This window comes from Sinocyclocheilus grahami, unplaced genomic scaffold (assembly GCF_001515645.1).
Source record: "Sinocyclocheilus grahami isolate Dianchi unplaced genomic scaffold, SAMN03320097.WGS_v1.1 scaffold513.1, whole genome shotgun sequence".
NCBI classification, from domain to species: domain Eukaryota; kingdom Metazoa; phylum Chordata; class Actinopteri; order Cypriniformes; family Cyprinidae; genus Sinocyclocheilus; species Sinocyclocheilus grahami.
This window is the reverse complement of record NW_015505692.1, coordinates 188,977-200,997: the sequence shown is the minus strand read 5'-3', so window position 1 is coordinate 200,997 and position 12,021 is coordinate 188,977. Positions and strand designations below refer to the sequence as shown.

Genomic DNA, 12,021 nt, shown 5'->3' with positions numbered 1-12,021 from the left:
TATATTTTATTTTTCATTAAATCGGATGCAGAAAGAAGAAGATGTTTTTAAAATCATAATTCTCCGATGTGAATGCTGTTGACATTTGCAGATAAAGCTTTTGGAGGAAACCAAGGACACACCGACGTTAATACAGCTCAGTTCATTCACACGCCACAAAACTAGCACTGTGTCGTCTTTCAGTTTCGATGCTTACAATCTGTAGCACTGGTTGTTGTTTTAGATGTTCAGCCTCACCTCAGATCATGTCTTCCTCATCCTCCTCATCCTCCTCATCCTCCTCATCCGTTCATTCACGCGGCAGGAATCCGACTCTCGATTATTGAAGCTGTTTTCATAACCGCGCGCGAGCACTTCGTTCGGATCGATTATAAACATACAGGAACGAGATTGAGAAATGTGTCTTCGCTTCTGTTCATGCATGTGTGGTTGGACCAGCAGGGGGCGCTGCGCTGATGGCCCCGGGGTTTGTTCTCACAGCTACAGCATTATTTTATTATTTTGTTTTTCCAGTAAAATATATATTTTTTGCTCCGTAACCTCTGAAAAAATAACTTTGTTTCAGTGATTAATATTGTTGCTCCTCCGTCTTTAAACACCCATTAGGTTATTTCATTTAAAGACATTTAATTCGATCAGACACTGATTAAAATCTTCCGTTTCTGTTATGTATTATTAGCAGTATTATTATGCTGCCATATACAAAAGCAACAGACCCCTGAGAGCCAGTGAGGAGTACAGCTTCTGCTGTTTGTGTGGCGCCAGATCTCTGAGAGGATTCTTCTCTGATCGACATTAATTACAGAATTAGCCCAGAATGTGTCAAGTGAAGTTACCATTTCATTATTTAAACCTTTTCTGTCCAGAACAGTAATGATGATCATAATAATGAAATAGACCTACAATATCCTACAAAACTATTATAATAGCTACACTGGAAAACATGATGCTACATTTTTTAAGGTAAGTGGTTACAATCGATTTATTTTCGCTACATTTAAACAAATTTAGTTGACTAGCTTTCAGCAAAAGGTATTTAAATGTAGCTCAAATAAATTGATTGCAATCACTTACCTTAAAAATAAAAAAGTAAATTAATTGAATCGTTTTTTCAGTGCAACTGCTCATTAATAATAACAGCATTAATAACAGCTAGTATTGCTTCGAGAAATGATGTTTGTCTGATACAGTAGCGAATTACGTGCTCGTGCATTTTGTCGTAGTTTATTGTGTTTTAAAATCGCTGTGAAATTAAAAGCAAGAGCGAGCGTTTGTGTGCGGATGCTGAGTGTGGATTATTAGAGCTTTGAGCTGCTGTGAAGAGCCACTGATGCAGCTTTTGTTGTGTACTCTGCTCACTGTTTCTAAATGAAGAACAGAAGGAAGAGAAAGAGTCAGAGGGAGAGCTATTATTCCCCTGCATGTGCTTTATTGATCAGTGACTGTGAGCTAATGTCATTATTCTCATCAATAGAGAATCACTGTGATGCTGACAGTGATTAATGATCAGGGGCCTCTGCGCGTGACCCCCGGGGCCCACAGACACACACACACACACACTCGACTTCACCTGCTCGTTTTCTGCTGTTTACTGCGAACAGTTCTTCTGCTTCTGTGTTCTTGCATTCATTCCCGTGACTCTGACATGACGATGATGATGGTGATGAAGGCCGGATCATCCATCATTCCTGTCACAGGCGCAGTTCAATCCACCTCCTGTCCCTTATTAATATTCAGATCAGCTCACAATGATGCCGCCCTTCCTTTCACTTCTCCTCCTGTCTTGTTCTTTCAGCATATCTTTTAGAATTTCAAAAAGAATTATTTGCACGTCCGTTTTCTCGAATGAACAGGCATTAAAATGATATTTGTTCGTTTGTGATTCTTGGTGAATAAATAGCCTACACTTAAATACATACAATAAATGTATAGAATTAAATTGCGCAGCGCTAATGAAAACAGCGCAAAACGCAGCTCTTTATTTTTTTTATTCATATAGATCTGCAGGAGATGTTTAATGTGGCGATGAAATCTCTCACGCGACTGCAGACTGCTGGATATTTACTTGCAGTGATATATTTTCGAATGCTATTATTTAGTAAATTAATAATTACCGCTGGTATGATTTTAAATGATTAATAACCTGCTGTAATTCGGCTTTTTTACAGCTAATGAAGAGCCTGCTGCTTTGGGGAAATAAAGACGTCTGCTCTCTTTCACGCATCGAGCGCTCAAACGAAGCCTTCAGGACATATTCAGAAAAACATATTACACATGCAAGTATTGAAGAAAGACTAACTTTCACATCAAGCTCTTGAAACGTTTGCATTACATTCACATTTTCCTGGAAAAGAGTTTTAATGTTTAGCGCGTTTTATTCGTTGCTTTTATTGCGCACGTGAGCGTCCTCGTTACTGTAATCGCCATTCATCATTTTACTAGTGTGTATAAATGCTGTTTGTAACAATAATGATAATAATAGTGATGCTGTGCCGTGGCGCAGCGCGTGTAGTGTGAACGAGGCGCCAGCAGGAGGCGCCGCGGAGACTCGAACCCCGTCAGTCTCACTCAGTCTGTGGGACGCACCCTGCACATGTGCCCCCTTAAACCCCAATCTGCCCCAACATCTTCAGTGCAGGATCGGATTTAGAGAACATTAACACGCCACGATCCTTTACACGACAACAATAGGCTGCTGAAAAACTGTCCGAATTCTTTCTAAGCTTATTAAACAAGAATAATGCATTAAATATGAGCTATTATGTATTACAGATTTGATGTCATTTCCATGTGCAACACACTGTACAGCACACAAGAATACCAAAATCAAAAATGAAATATTTATTACAGCATTTGTGACTGAACACCTTCGACACATCACGCCACAGTCCTCATACAAGTATTGAATGTATTTCTGACAAAGCTCGAGGGAGAGTATTTCATCTTCTAGTGGAGCACGTGCTGAGAAAGGAAGGACAGAACAATATCAATGCCACAGCAGATCTCAAACTAGCAAAAACATTCGTCTTCAGTTGAGGTAAACACATAGAATATCTAACATGAAACAATTCATAGACTGAACTCTGTACGAAGTTTCTTACAATGTTGTCTCAGCTTCTCACCGAGCTTTGAGTTCATAATTTAAGTTCTTGTTTTTTTTTTTCATCCTTTTAAAGTTGTTCACGCGTCTCTGCTGTGTGTGCCACAGAATCCAGAGCATCCAGAGCATCGTCCTCGTGGCAGGTAATACATTGATCCCACTGCTGCAGGATGGATACACGTCCTTCATAAGGCTCTTACTCTGAGAGTCCGAGATACAAAATTAATCATAATAATATTAATAATAATATTAAAATAAAAACGTATAAAAGCAACACAATCCAGTGCTTGGGCAATTCAAACGAAGAACTACAGGGCAACATTCATTCATGGACCGAAAAAGGAAAATGCATGAGGAAAAGAAGAGGAGGAGGAGGAGTTTGGTGAAGAGAGCGGGCTTCAGTCGGCGGAAACTCTGATGCACGAGGAATCATCGTTATACCGGAACCGTGGTCCGTTTCTCCCGTTACTGCCGCGCTCGAGCTCCTCTGCCTCGGGGATCCGCACACACAGTGTGAAAAACAGGCCAACGATTTACTCTAAGACTAGCTCATGAAACATAAAGTGAGTGATGATAGAAATGTACAAGATTTAATTTAGTTTCTATGCTTTTATACTACAGTAGTTTGAACTCTTGGAGTCTCTTGTCTTTTTTTTTTTTCATTATCATGTGTGTGTGTGTGTGTGCGCGTGTGTTTAATAAGCTGAAACATCCTCTGTTGATTTGAACAGACACCCACAATTTTACAAAGTGTTTTTTGTCAGCTCTTGGTCCTCCAGCAACAAAAGTAACAAAATTTCACAAGATAAAAAACGATCACAGCTCGTCTGGAATTCCACGAGAGGCTTCTAATTCTGCTGTCGGATGCGTCAGCGCATTCTCTTTTCCTTCACAAATCTTTCGTGGGGTTATTGTCCAGTATTGGTTGGTTCCTTCGATCATCGGCCGGTCCAGCAGCGCTGTGGTCAGGGGGTCAGAGGAGTCGTGGTCGAGGAGGGGGTCTGTGCGTTAGCATGGCCACACGGGTCGCAGGGTGACGAGGAGATCGGTGTGACAAACACAAGAGACGAGGGGCTTTTGGTGGAGGAGGTGATGCCCACAGGACCACGCTGAGGTACGAACTCCCCCGGCACGCCTCGATTCACCTGAGGTTCAGAGAAACACACAGTCAGCGGTGCAAGACCAATGCGACCACAAAAACACACTTATCTCTTTTACTTCGTGTCCTGCACCCACTAGTAAAAAAAACATCATAAATGATATCTGGTGTCTGAATAATTTTTGGTTTGACTGTAGATGTAGCGTTCATTTCACTTATCCATCCTCAATCACACAGCAGAACAAGACAGTTCAGAATGCATGCATTTTACGTTCTCTGGGAATCAAACCCATGACCTTGGCGTTGCTGGCGCCATGCAGTGAAGTGATGTGGATCTTGCAGGAACAACCTAAACTTATCAGCGCTCAGAGCGGTCGAATCCCAGATGAAATTAGTGACAGAACGAGATTTGATTCAAGTTCCTTTACGAACTCGCTAAATTATTTAGGGGCTGGTTAACACCGCTCAGTGAACAGCGCAATATCTGCTTAATATACAGGACAAGATCTTACACGGGAAGCCATTAATTGAGCCGCAGACCATAAAGAAAACTACAAGCACAGATGCACGTGCTGGTCGAATACATTTGTAGCACTGAGCTGTGAATCAGAACAGTGCAATCTCTAGTGTTGAGGTGCATGGGAACACATGCAGGACGCCAGTGTTTTGTAACGTGACCCCAGGGGCTTTAACAACAGTCATTTAAAGGGGGGACAGGGTCACTCCAAGGTCATCAGGCACTCGCTGCACATTCCTGTAACGCGGTACATCGCAATTAAAGAACAGTGTAGGCCAAGTTCCATTCTCCACGCATTCATCAGACATGCACGTGTTTATTAAAAAGATCTCGTAAAATCTCGCGAAGCCGCAGTATAACCTGCAGCTCTTCCCTTTAAATGTGCAGCAGATGCGTGTGACGCCGTCTAGATCTGCATCCTTCAGTAACAGCACACCTCTCTAAGCGCGCTCCAACACCGATCATAATTAAAAACAGCAAATACGGCATATTGTGTGTGTGTGCGTAATCGAATCAGAGATGGCTAATATTCCTCTGTATTAAGCTATTAATCTAATTGCTCATGAAGCATAAAATATGTTACGTAATTAAACAGTCTCAAAATTATCCCGCGCCGTATTAAAAATTATCCAAGCTGAGCAAATGTTATCTCTGCAGCTGTTTTAAAGAACACGCTCGCCACGTTTCAGAGTCTATTAACGAGGCGGGGGCTTCGTCAGCATCGCTATGGTGACCTACAGGAAACTGCCGTCTATTTACATATAAAGGGTTCTTTTAATCAAGCAAAGTGTTATTATATTGAGGCTCATTGAGCAGGAAGTAGAGGTGTTAAATAAAATCTTCTCTGCCCTGCCACCTTTGGGACGCCGTACGTCTTGATTTCTCAAATGTCAGTGGCACGGCGCCGGCGGGCAGCGTAATGGGCGTCTTAATCAGACGAGGAGATTTCTGCGTTAACATGCGGTCGTGCGTCTTTAATGCCATCCTCCCATAGCCCACGCGCTCCCTTCTGCAGATATTCCCTTTCCATCTCCCTCCGTTCCCAGTAAAAAAGAGAAGACACGCGGCTTCCCCCGGTGAAGGATGGCTGTGTCACCCGCCGTCTCTATATCTCTCTCCGCGAGCGTAATGTACTGCACTGCTCCCGTCTTTGCATATAAGATAATTTGGGCATCAATCCTTCCCCTGACGGATTTATGTCACTCTGAGGACAGTTTCACTTCTCCTTTTTTATCGCTTCACTGGAGCCCGCTTAATTTCACCCCGTCATATTCTACCCCAGGAGATGCCATTTTTTCCCCCCAAATGTCCAACATTTGCATTGGCCGCATGAGACGTGGAGCACGGCGCCGCTGCAGCGATAAATAAATCCCACTTTAGTGCTTTTCTGCCTTGTTTTTGTTCCAGGCCGTCCAGGAAACATTGCACGACCCGCATCTCACCTGACTCGTTATGCTGCCCTGATATTCAGTAATCACAGGCCGGCCGTAAAGCGGAGCGTCTGTGGTGTTATTTTGGGCTTTCAGGGGAATTCTGACAGGAAACGGACAGGAAATACTTTTGAAAGAAAGGCGGAGGAAGAAAAGAGTCCCAGTGTACTTACTTCCCCCTTTTCTTTACTGTACAGCCGTTACATGTAGTGCCACTGGCCATCCATGCCCATATTCATGCCCATGCCACTCATAGGACCTACAGAGGCAAACAGCACAGACATCAGAGCCCAAAACACAACCAAACACACAGAAGAAGAACAAACTGACAGCTGGGGAAATTGACAACAACCCAGAGAACTCAGGTTGTTCTTTCATTGCTCAGGTAAGGAGTTTTTTAATTTGATTTTATTTAGTTTAAATCTAGATTAAAGGCACATCTCTTTAGCCAATCATTCACATAATGCATCTCGTAACTTTGTACTTCAGCTCTATCTGATCAAATGCACATTTTCATTATTTTGCTTGGGTTGAACACATCATCTTTGCTTGGTTGGAACAGCAGCTACGCTAATTTCTGCCATAGTCACCACTAATAACCTACTCCTAAATATAATGTAGAAACTTAATATTTTCTGTAAAGCTGCTTTGCAATGATTTGCATGGTGAAAAACGCTATACAAATAAACTTGAATTAAATTGAATCTTCCTAAACAACAGTTAAAATCGATGAGGTGTGTTTCCCAAAAGCAACTATGGTTGCAAGTTCCGTCGTTACCAACAGAGTTCAAGGGAACTCGCAACCATAGTTAGCTAACAGTGCTTTTGGGAAACGCACTCATAGATAGCAGCTGAGATCATTCGAGCTTGAGAGAATCTAAAGAGAGATGAGTCTTTTGACTGCAGACTTCTGAGCAGTCTGAGATCTTTTCTTTCCTGAAACTCTATGGCTGATGATACATGGGGGCAACTTTTTGAGCAATTTTGCCTGGGAACTTTTTTGAGCAGTGTTGCTTAGGCACTTTCCCATAGAGAATGGGTAATAAATTTCTATCTGGATACATTAGATTGGTCTGTGTCTCACCTGGTTGCCCGTTGACAGCAACATTGCTCAAAATGTTGCCCCTCATGTATCATCAGCCTATAGGAGACACCTGAGATTACTGGAAGAGAAACATCTGAGAATCAGGATGCCCCAATGTTTTCTTCAATTAAGCGCGTTACTAAGACAGGGTGTCCAATCCTGCTCCTGGAGGTCACCTGTCCTGCAGAGTTCAGTTTTAAGCCTCATCAAACACACCATAACCAGCTAGTCAAGGTCTTTGGGATTACTAGAAACCTCCAGACAGGTGTGTTAGGCTGATGATACACAGGGACAACCTTTTTTTTGAGCAACATTGCTTGGGCACTTTCCCATTGAGAATGGGTAACAAATTTCTGTTTGGATATTTTAGATCAGTCATGGGTCCTGTGTCGCACCTGGTTGCCCATTGACGACAACATTGCTCAAAAAGTTGCCCAGTGTATCATCAGCCTTAGAGCAGGTTGTAGCTAAACTCTGCAGGACATTGGCCTTCCAGAGCAGGATCGTTCAGTTTTAAGCCTCATCAAACACACCATAACCAGCTAGTCAAGGTCTTTGGGATTACTAGAAACCTCCAGACAGGTGTGTTAGGCTGATGATACACAGGGACAACCTTTTTTTTGAGCAACATTGCTTGGGCACTTTCCCATTGAGAATGGGTAACAAATTTCTGTTTGGATATTTTAGATCAGTCATGGGTCCTGTGTCGCACCTGGTTGCCCCTTGACGACAACATTGCTCAAAAAGTTGCCCAGTGTATCATCAGCCTTAGAGCAGGTTGTAGCTAAACTCTGCAGGACATTGGCCTTCCAGAGCAGGATTGGACACCCTTGGTCTAAAAGAAAGAAGTGAGATGTTGAAGAGGTGATCGTAGGAAGATGGTCGCTGGATCTCACCTGCCGGCCGGATGCCCATGTGTTGCTGTCCGTCCAGCACGAAGCTGCCCATGGGCTGCCCCTCCGGACTGTACGCCGCTCCCTGGCTCACTGAAGGATCAAGAAGAAAACCTGAGTGAAGTCAAACGTGGACACCAGGGGAAGAAGAGAGAAGACACACCAGACAATCAGCAATTATCCCAGCAGCAGCCCAAACACAATCAGCCACACACACACACACACACCATTCTCCAACGTATGCATCAACAGGACAAGAGGAGGTTACATCAACAGAATGACATCTATCTCTTGACTTGCTTCACTGGTCTTGGGTTCAGTAGAAATATCTAGAAACCACGCAGTGGTGCTGATACTTTCGCTGAAACTTTGAGTGAAACTCTACATCTGCATTCATGTGCTGGTGTTTTCATCAATAAAAACACCACTGCTACATGACCTGTCCATTTCATTCAATTCATTTGTGCTGGAATCATCCCAGCTTCAGCACAGCGAGAAAAATTTAGTAACTCAAAAACTAGAGAATTTAATTTATGCTTCTGGTGTGAATTCATGAATGCTTATTGCAAATCGCTTTGTAATGTACCATAACACAAAGAGAAACAGTGAAACGCTCCAGAATTGCTGTAAAGTTCTCCTGTGGCCAATTAGCATTGAGATGCGCTAATGTCCCTCTAACCAGCGAGATGGAGAAACATCCAATTAGATTCATTCTGCTCTCATTGGAGCGTAGACACGGGAGAGACGTGCTCAAGGACTCTCAAGTGAGACACAAACAGTGTTGAGAACATCAGAGAAGATGAGATGATGTTTACCTGCTCGATTTGACTGGTCAATCATGGGCTGCACTATTCTTCTTCTGGCATTAATGAACCTGCAAACACAGGAGAAAAACAAGACCCATTACATCACCTGCCATCACAAACCCAACTGATATAAAACACTTAGTAGCTTTAGTGTTGTAGTACTCAATTATGGACAAGACCAGACTAAATTTTGAGTCCAAGATCATAATTTCTGGAGCATTTGGACTCGACCTGGACTTGGATTCGAATGAGCTGGTCTTGGCTAATCATAAAAATATATATATCTTGGACTTGAGATGGACTCTTGTCTACGCGGTCTAGTCTGGACTCGAGTACTACCAGCCCAGGCAAACCAGAAAACAGCATACAACTCAGGAGTGCGGGATGGTTCATATTTGATGAATTTGAAAATCGAATTCTCTGATTTTAATAAATGAAATGTTTGAGTGGTTTGCCAAAGCTCTGCCTTGTAGAAATGAGATCTGGAATGGATTCTCCAAGACAGCAATCAGATAAGTGCAGACGTTATCTGAAGCCTCCTGCTTCTCAGACATAATCGCACATGTGTCTTAAAGGACGCTCAGATCTGCCAAGAGAGATCACAGCCATTTCTCATCAAATGATCTGAGCTGTTCTCCACATTAATTTTAAAGCTCTATACTCTTCTGGAGGAACTTCTAAGATGAAGTTGATCAAACAAGCAACTTCTGAGACCACACTGTAGCCCAAACCTCACGCATGCACAAACATTATTCTTCACATGTTAGCGCTCACAAGGCGTTCAGAAGGATCGCAAAGTTTGCGATACAAGCGGCTCTTTGAGTGGGTCCCCTGCCCCCTGGTAAGGGCCCGTGGCAGGGGTCTCTCTCCTCTCCAGCTGTCTGTAAATGAGTTCCAGGCTTTCAGCAGCTATTGTTATGTCAGAGAGGCCATCAATTAGCCTGTCTGAAGTTTTATCACCAGTATGGCGGCAAATAAGCGCAGCTCCACAAAACCTCTCCTGCAGCTTTGAGCGCCGGGCCGCTGGGGTCATCGGGAGGTCAGTGCCAGCCCAGGGAACCGTTTTAATGCGGAATGGGCCGTGTCAAAGGCAAATGGCCGCTCCGCGCCGGGAGAGACCCGTGCTAAAGGAGCGAGCATTAAAGGCGCCCACATGTGTTTGATATTACAGCGAGGGTTCGGATCATGCTGGGGCTATCCCGCATGAAAGAAGCGGCCGAGCGCACACAGGGCGACTCTATGGGACCGGTCATTAGATACAAGCAGGACTGGAATCAATTTGAGCTCTAATCTCTCCTGAAGCCGCCGTACATGCTCTTACCTTCCATTAACTTAAACGCCCGCAATCTGCGCTTGCACAATGACATGCTGAAGTTCACTGCACGCACAGCTGGGAAAAGAGGAATAACTTTGCTTTCTTTGTCTGAAAGACAGGAGCGCTACTAAAGGAGCACTAGCACCGAGCAACAGACACTCAGATAGCAGATATAACTGAGTGACAGAAAGAAAATCATTAACATGAGTGTAAATGCATAATGTGTGGGTATTGAGATCATCTGTCACATGAGCACACACCTGTATGATTCATCACTCACACATTTGTTAAATAAACAGCAGTCATTTACTATTGGGCTCTATGGAACAAATGTGATCGGTCCATGTCATTACCCTGTGCTCAAATATTTCTGTAAGATGACTCTAAACTGTACTGATTGTTTCCATTCAAAAGTGTGAGGTCAGTAAATATTGTTTTTTTGAAAGAGAGAAATTAATAATTAATTATAATTCATTAAAAGACATTTATAATGTTAATATAATGTTACAAACGATTTCAAATAAATGCTGTTCTTTTGAACTTTCTATTCATCAAAGAATTCTGAAAATAAAATGCATCACAGTTTCCACAAATATATGACGCAGCACAACTGTTTTCAACATTGATAATATATATGTATATATATATATATTAGTGCTGTCAATCGATTAATCGCGATCAATCGCATCCAAAATAAAAGCTTTTGTTTACATAATGTGTGTATACTGTGTATATTCATTATGTTTATATAAATACAAACACATGCATGTATATATTTAAGAAAAATATTAATACACAAATATATGACGCAGCACAACTGTTTTCAACATTGATAATATATATGTATATATATATATATTAGTGCTGTCAATCGATTAATCGCGATCAATCGCATCCAAAATAAAAGCTTTTGTTTACATAATGTGTGTATACTGTGTATATTCATTATGTTTATATAAATACAAACACATGCATGTATATATTTAAGAAAAATGTTAATATATTAAATATATTTATATATAATATAAAATATAAGAACATGAATATATATATATATATATATATATATATATATATATATTTTTTTTTTATAAAATAGTAATAGTAAGCAGCATAACGTACAGTCAGTCAACCATTATCACAAAATAAACACTTGATCCTGATTATACATTATCACTTAAATTTATTTTTTTTTCCAAAAAAAAAACTTGCCTCATAAATGAGAAATACCAGAGAGAGACAAAAGAGTGATTTATGAATTTCTTTAAGACTAGCTGCTGGGACTGACTGACCTCTTACACACACACACACACACACACACACACACACACACACACACACACACACACACACACTCACACACACACAAACTCACACACACACAAACTCACACACACACAAACTCACACACACAAACTCACCCACCCACACACACACAAACTCACACACACACACCCACACACACACACACACACACACACACAGAGTGTCTGTTTTGCCTCTCCAAACTGTTGCCACAGTAACCCTGCAGGAGCGGCCCAGCAGCGCTGCGGCCCCAGAGAGCATTTTATCAGTGTGAGTAAAGCCAATTGAGATTATCAGACCTGCCTCTGATAACACTGTTTCACCTCCTCCCATGAGCTGCTAATGGGGTGTGCTTAGAACAACACCCGCCAGCACACACACACACACACACACACACACACACACACACACACACACACTCTCCCTCACACACACACACACACACTCACACACTCACACACACACAAAATCT

At 42.1% G+C, this 12,021-nt stretch overlaps 1 long non-coding RNA gene across 3 annotated transcripts in view; it reads right to left on the bottom strand.

Moving 5' to 3' along the window:
- Positions 1-2,826: 2,826 nt before the first annotated feature.
- Positions 2,827-12,021, bottom strand: part of LOC107554789 (uncharacterized) — a 23,050-nt gene continuing 13,855 nt past the window's right edge. The window contains exons 2-6 of one of the 3 annotated variants that reach the window (XR_001605098.1): positions 8,939-8,997; positions 8,127-8,216; positions 6,320-6,405; positions 3,123-4,245; positions 2,827-2,961 (exon numbers count right to left, since the gene is read on the bottom strand). This is a non-coding gene — a long non-coding RNA (uncharacterized lncRNA). Of the gene's footprint in view, positions 4,246-6,319; positions 6,406-8,126; positions 8,238-8,938; positions 8,998-12,021 lie in introns of all 3 variants that reach the window. The other 2 variants (XR_001605097.1, XR_001605096.1) reach the window with 2 other exon arrangements.